We start from the raw sequence: 7,201 nt of genomic DNA, 5'->3' as shown, positions 1-7,201 counted from the left end.
CTAAGAATGTTCACACTCCACTGAAAATCACACAAAGTGAAAGCCAATTCTTAAATAAAATACGTTTAAATTAAATAATTTTTAAAAATAACAATTTCACTAACTATTTGATTGGCGTTCTATAAGTTGGTGAGTAAATAAGAAAATGATCTATTGCATTTAGAAACGTTTCGATGTAGATTCTTATACCGTCATCCAGTGTTTTTCTTCTAACATTGTTACTGTTACAGATAAAATTAAATCGTTGACATGAGAATCTTTGGTAATTTCCTAAAACAAATTTGAATACACCCCATAACAAAAATAGTAATAAATATATTTAAAATAAATATTTAATTAAATTTAAATATTAACCTTAACCTTAACCTTAACCCTTACTTTCCAAGCTTCACCGCCGATCCGCTAATACAGTCTGACCTGTTCCCGTGTACAATATGGTTATGAAGATTATTTAAAGTGACGGGCAAAAGAAAGTATATGTGCACTTAAAAAAATGGATTTGACCAACACATCGCAAACGCTATCAAAAGATTTACTAGGATTGAAAACAGTCGCCGAAACACTGCAAACCTACACACAACTATGATAGCCGTATCAAATAGATCCTCATCGAATAATCATTTCTAGTTTGTTTTGTTTTTAGCCACCATCAAACATGGTTGTGTAGTTTCTTTTGCCTGGCAGGTTACGTGAAGTAAAGTTTTTGTCTATTTCAGTTATCATATTCGCATTTTTAATAAACAATCAAATGTAGTTCGGGAGTATTTACGTTTATGTATTTCAATAAATTCGAACAAGATCTATCGTTAAATACAGCTAAATAAAACGCAAAGTTCTTTAGGTTTTTTAGAAGGTTCTCAGATGCGGTTGTTTTGTATGCTGGTGGTGCACGGGACCTGCTATTATCACACTTCCTGAAAGCTGGTCAGACTGACCTGTGAATGTTTTATTTATAGTTTATAGACAACCCATTTCCTATTATACGTTTGAGGAGTATGGAATAGTTTGAAGTTTGCCGTTACTATGGAATTTTGTTTTTTTTAATTATATGTTAGCTGTCATAATTTTAACGAAATTAATCTATTCGAAACATATACTAGTATATATATAGTAATAATTAAATAAGTGGAGTAAGATTGAACACAGTTTTAATTGGCTAGCGCTCCACTTATTTAATTATTACTATATTGTGCCTGAGAGTTAGAACTTTACTGTGCTTTTTATATATATATATATATATGTACTCGGTGTACATGTAATATATAATAAAATAATAAAGTCCACGTTAGTCCATCATCTTCTTTATATCAGTTTCATACATAGTACTTTCGCTGTCTCATGACAGCTCTTCAGTGTAACTATATATATATATATATATAATTTTTTAATAGCATTAAGTTTTAATATTCAACACCTTTGAACCAGTATAGGATTTGAGGCAACATGAAACAATGTCTTATTAAAAGAAATGTTTATTTCGACCTCTTTTACATAGACAGAACATGGTTTTGTTTGTATTTTTGACTAGCGCTTTCAGTCGCCTATTTTGTGATCTAACAATCCCTACGTAATTGTAGTGACGGTATCTACTAATTGTAATTTCACCGATCCATATGCAAATGTTGCTTTATTACTTTTAACTGACCCCACCAAACATAGACTGTTAGTCCTGCGCCTTGACTGTAGAATGTATATTTGTTAGGTATTTTTTTTACTAAAAGCCTAGGCAAGTCTAGATCAAACTAACCAAGTCTAGTTTGCATGCTTCCAAACAGGAGAAGAGGAACGGTTCATTTGAAGAAAAAATAATTATTAGTTTAAAGACATGTTTTCATTGACTAAGTGTTAGTCTCATAAATTGTTAGCTCCGTTTATGTCGCATGAGTTGAGTGCTCTGTCTGCGAGTTCCCTTTCAATGACACTGAACTGAGTCTCAAATTGATCCATTTTCTCTAAAGAAGTGAGTAGATTAATTTGATTATCCCTTAACACACCTGTTTAAGACCTTGATATTATTGTTGGAGTATACGTTTTGAAGCTATTCTTTTGAATCAAGTTTCCCTATCGCAACCTAACTAAATCCATCTCCGTTTCATTACAAACAGTGTAGAGGTTTTGGGAATTAACAGTGACACCGCCCAGCCAATCAGAAGCTACTATTTTAATGTAAATAATGTAAAGGGAGACATATTGTCATGTGTTCACGCAGTGGCTTGTGCGTCTGCTATGTGGAAAATAATCCACGGGGAACATGGGTCCCCAGCCACCCATGTTTGTCGAAAGAGGTAACTAAATGGATCGGTAGGTCAGGCTTGCTGACTTGGTTGATGCATGTCATCGTATCCCAACTGGGTGGCTTGATGCTCATGATGTCAATCACTGGATTGTCTGGTTCAGAGTCGATTAATTACAGACCGCCGTCATATAGCTGGAATTATATAGCTAAAAAACAAATCAAACTGTATTGAAAGTCACCACAGGGTTCAAGGTTTGAGATTTGGGACGTATACCGTGAGTCAAATGATTTATGTTAAGGAATATTAGGTCAGCGGACGCCGGTTGAAAGTTTGATTTTCACGCGGCTTGGAATAGTCTTCAGTTATATATATCACGGCGTGTCAGCTTAATGTGGGAAGAAAGCCCGAAGTGATGAAGGTCTCAGACGTTTACCACTTTGGTGAAACCCAAGAGCAGGGGTATGGTGCTGACAAACCTAGAAACATAATTGGTGCGAACATGGATTCGAACCCACAATCATAGATTTCTGGCGTGCGCCTTAGTTGGTTTGGTTTGTTGTTTAACGCCGCACTCAGCAATATTCCACCTATATGACGACGGTCTGTAAATAATCGAGTCTGGACCAAACAATCCAGTGATTAATATCATGAGCATCGATCCACGCAATTGGGATCGATGACATGCATCAACCAAGTCAGCGAGCCTGACCACCCGATCCCGTTAGTCGCCTTTTACGACAAGCATAGTCACCCTTTACGGCAAGCATGGGTTGCTGAAGACCTATTCTACCCCGGAATCTTCACGGGTCGGCGTGCGCCTCAGACGACTCGGCCACCCGTGCCCCCGGAAAGCCTGAAGAGATGCATGTCTTATACGTTTATTACTGGTAGGGTGCTGACAAGCACAGAAACAAAATGAGTGCTGACCTGGGATTCGAACCTACGATCTGGCACGACTAAAGAACGGAAACCTGAACAGCGAACAGAGTGAACGTCGGTTGAATAGAGAAATATTCAAATAGAAATAGATGGTATAACGTTGGTTCTCAATGAGAGTGAGTATTGCTTTACGCCGCTTTTAGCAATATTCCAACAATATCACAGCAGGGGACACCAGAAACCGGCTTCATACATTGTCCCCATGTGGGAATCGAATCCGGGTCTTCAGCGTGGCTTTAACCACAAGGCTACCCCACTGCTCTCTCAATCAGAAAGACCGACCTCATGGTTCTGAGTTCATAGGTAAGATTATGCAATATTGCGTCTGTACATGACGACCTGCGTGAGTTGAGTTAAACGCCGCTTTCAGCATACTGTGGGAGGAAAGCCCGCGACCACCTGAAAATAACTGAGTCTGGGCCAGACAAACCAGTTGTTGATAGCATGAGCAACATTTCACACCTTGGGGTTACACAATCGGCAACGTCACTGTGACCACCGATCCTCTTTAAGTCGGCTTTTGCAAGCAAGCGATTATCGTGGACCTATCGTTCCCCGCGGGTTATCCAGAAAGGCACATGGACGTATTTTCGACACACAACAAAGGCTGTATTTATGACGGAAGAAGCTTTATTTGTGATCCTATAAGACGCGTCCAGAGGACAGAAGAAACGTAACAAAATGGTTATCAATCAACATATTAACAAGAAGTTTGGCGCAACACATCATCACCATACCGCGTGACGACCGCGAACGCGCTTGCTTATGACGTCACACTGAGAGTTAAGGTGGTATGACTGATATGTGCTTATATTTATTAAGCTTAATCATCATAATTATAGTAATGATTAATGCGTGAAATAGTCGTCATGACAACAAACCCGCACATGCGCATAACAGTCACGCAAAGGGTATAATGGGCATGTGTTTACGAATTAACAAAAAGATTAAATATAGACAATGTAACACAATCGTTCAGTTTTAAATGATATTCGTCTTGAAAAAATAGTTCTAATCTAAATCTACTTCCATACATTACCAAGGTAGCGTGTTGGATTTAATCGGCAACAACTACAGTATTTAATAATGAGGCACCTTCAGACAGGTATAAACATATAATTATTTAACACATCCGTATCTATGACGCCATTATCGACCGCCAGGGTCCTGCTTCCGGACCAATCACCCACCTCCACAGTTCATTACACACATAGAAAAATAATAATGTTCGGTTACGTGAAAGAAATATGCTGTTCAGTGATCGTGTGATGTCATTCTCGTAACGATGAACTTGATGCCGAATAGGAAACAATATGTTTTCAAACAAAAACGTAAAAAAACAAACACAATTATATTTTATTAGAATGCCCTTCGTCTTAAAAATGGTTTGAATATGATAATAAAATGCAAGAATCACGTATCAAAAACTATAGACAATGATAACGAAAGTTAAAACTAATATTGCCACGGTAACGGCAATTTCATTCGCTCTAACTACCGGAATCACACGAGACTAGTTTATGATGAAACGGCTGGCTAGTTGTCTCGAGTGATTCTGTTAATGTTCTTGAACACTTGTTCCACGGTGCCCACGTGTAGCTGTAATGCTCGAGACGGGCGCGACTGCCCCGGAAACGGTAACAAAAGCTAGCTATATACACTGTAGAAAACTGCCAAAGTGCCCGTGGTGAAGGCAGCTGGTTGATTGACTTTGGCAAAAAGTTAATGGAATGTGTCATACTCACTCATACACCGGGTTAATTTTCAAAAGAGCACCAGAAAATATCAAGTTGTTGCAAATTAACATAATGTAGAAATGATAAAATAGTGGCCTGATAATGCAAATTCCCAAACCACGCATTGTCCTATTTACTGCTACAGGACTAGGCAGGACTAGGCAGCACGAGTGGAACCTTGACCCTGTCGAGCTCTTCTGGGGGTACGAGACTATATGATGGAAATATATAAATATGCATTTCGGAATCCTACACAGGTTGCTGTGTTAGACAAGAGACGAAGAATATTTTAAATATATATTATTTACTGAACATGTGTTCTTACGAATATATACCACTCAATATTGATAGCGATACTGTGACGTCATGCTACAACTTATTGAACTGTGTGTTTATGTTTAATCGACTTGAAATAGAGGTTCACATGATTCAGTTCCATGGCAATATTAATTACACCTTGTATGACAACATATCAAGCAATCAGTCACATTCAGGCCTGGACATTCCGTGTCCCTATCAAAAGTTGAGCAGTATAATTTAAGCGTGATTTGTTGAAACCAATAAATTGTAACCAATCACGTTTCTCCTCATTTCAAACTTGTGAAACCTGCCAATGCCCTCACGATCGATGTCAGTGTCCCAACTGAACTACAGTCTGAATTGTGATGAAATGTTCACCTTTCAACTCCATGAGGAACATGGAAGGTCACACCAACAGAAATATATTCGGCATAAATGGTTCTTGTCCTAAACACAAGTAGTCACTGGAGCTTCACTATGAGGCAGCCCCCTACTTCTATAACTACACAAGATAGGCATCCTGCATCTTCATCTGGTCCCCTGCTGCTTCATCAGCTGGAGGAGATCTACAAGAGATACATGCTTAATTGTCAGGAGAAAGTATGGGTCTGATTAGCTTTGTTGGACAGTGCCTTGTTTAAGCAGCAATAATCTACTACAGTCAGACATGTGAATCCACAGACATGTGAATCCATTACTTCCTGAAATATGAATTCATTACTTCCTGAAATATGAATTCATTACTTCCTGAAATGTGAATCCATTACTTCCTCACATGTGAATCCATTGTCAGATATGTGAATCCACTACCATCAGATATGTGAATCAATTACTTTCTGACATGTGAATCAATTACTTTTTGACATGTGAATCAATTACTTTCTTATGTGAATCCATTACTTTCTGATGTGAATCCATTACTTCCTGAAATGCAAATCCACTACCATCAGATATGTGAATGAATTCCTTTCTGACATGGGAATGAATTACTTTCTAAAGTGTGAATCAGTTCCTTTCTGACATGAGAATCAATTACTTTCTGACATGTGAATCAATTACTTTCTGATGTGAATCATTTACTTTCTGACATGTGAATCCATATTGTCAGAAATGTGAATCTCTTCTGTCCAACATGTGAATCCATAGTCAGAAATGTGAATCCAGTACAGTTGGAGTCGTCACACATCACCACTCGTCGCCGCCATCGCTGAACGCTGTCACTGATACAGTGGATATATATTTACATATTACAGGCCCTTATTAGCAGTTGCATTGCTGTTACCGATTAGTCCGTGAACACATGGGCATCTCCTCCTATGCACTCCGTTGTGTAACAAACTGGCATATTCATAGAAGCACTTGGTATTCTCATACCATCAAAACAACTATCACTGGACTGTGCCATCTTGGAGCAGGACCAGAAGATACACCTGTTTCACAGTCCAACACAAGTTCTCCACCAATCACTTTGCCCTTATTATGGTACATTGTGTTTCACACAAACTCTGACAGTACAAATAATAAACATACATCTTACCTGGCATAATGATCCATTCTGCCATTCTTCCAACCTGACCTCAAACTTGCAGACTATTTAAGTCCCTTTCACATAATCAACACACGCCTTTGCTATTCCTAGGCCAAACTGATGTAATCTTATCTGAACATTTGATAGTCTGTGGATGATAGGTGGGATTAGAAAAGAAATATCATCCAGAAAATCCTAGAAAAAATAATAATTTCAGAGCAAAAATAACATCCTGGAAATATTGTAGGTCCAAAGCAAATTGTTTGGTTCCACAAATATGTCTTTATGTGCCTGCTGAAAAAAAAGTCCTGACTCAAACAAAAATACCCCCTCCACATATAGAAGTTGTCAGTCCCTTATCATAGGCTAAATCTGCAACAGCCGAAACTGTCAGCGCCTATCTGGCTTGTCCCGACGCCTGAGGATCAATCCTCAGGGAACATGTCGGTACCACAACGGTA

Source organism: Haliotis cracherodii, unplaced genomic scaffold, assembly GCF_022045235.1.
Source record: "Haliotis cracherodii isolate W230 unplaced genomic scaffold, xgHalCrac1.p SCAF_5, whole genome shotgun sequence".
Taxonomy (NCBI): Eukaryota; Metazoa; Mollusca; class Gastropoda; order Lepetellida; family Haliotidae; genus Haliotis; species Haliotis cracherodii.
The sequence above is the reverse complement of the archived record's forward strand: the minus strand, read 5'-3'. Positions refer to the sequence as shown.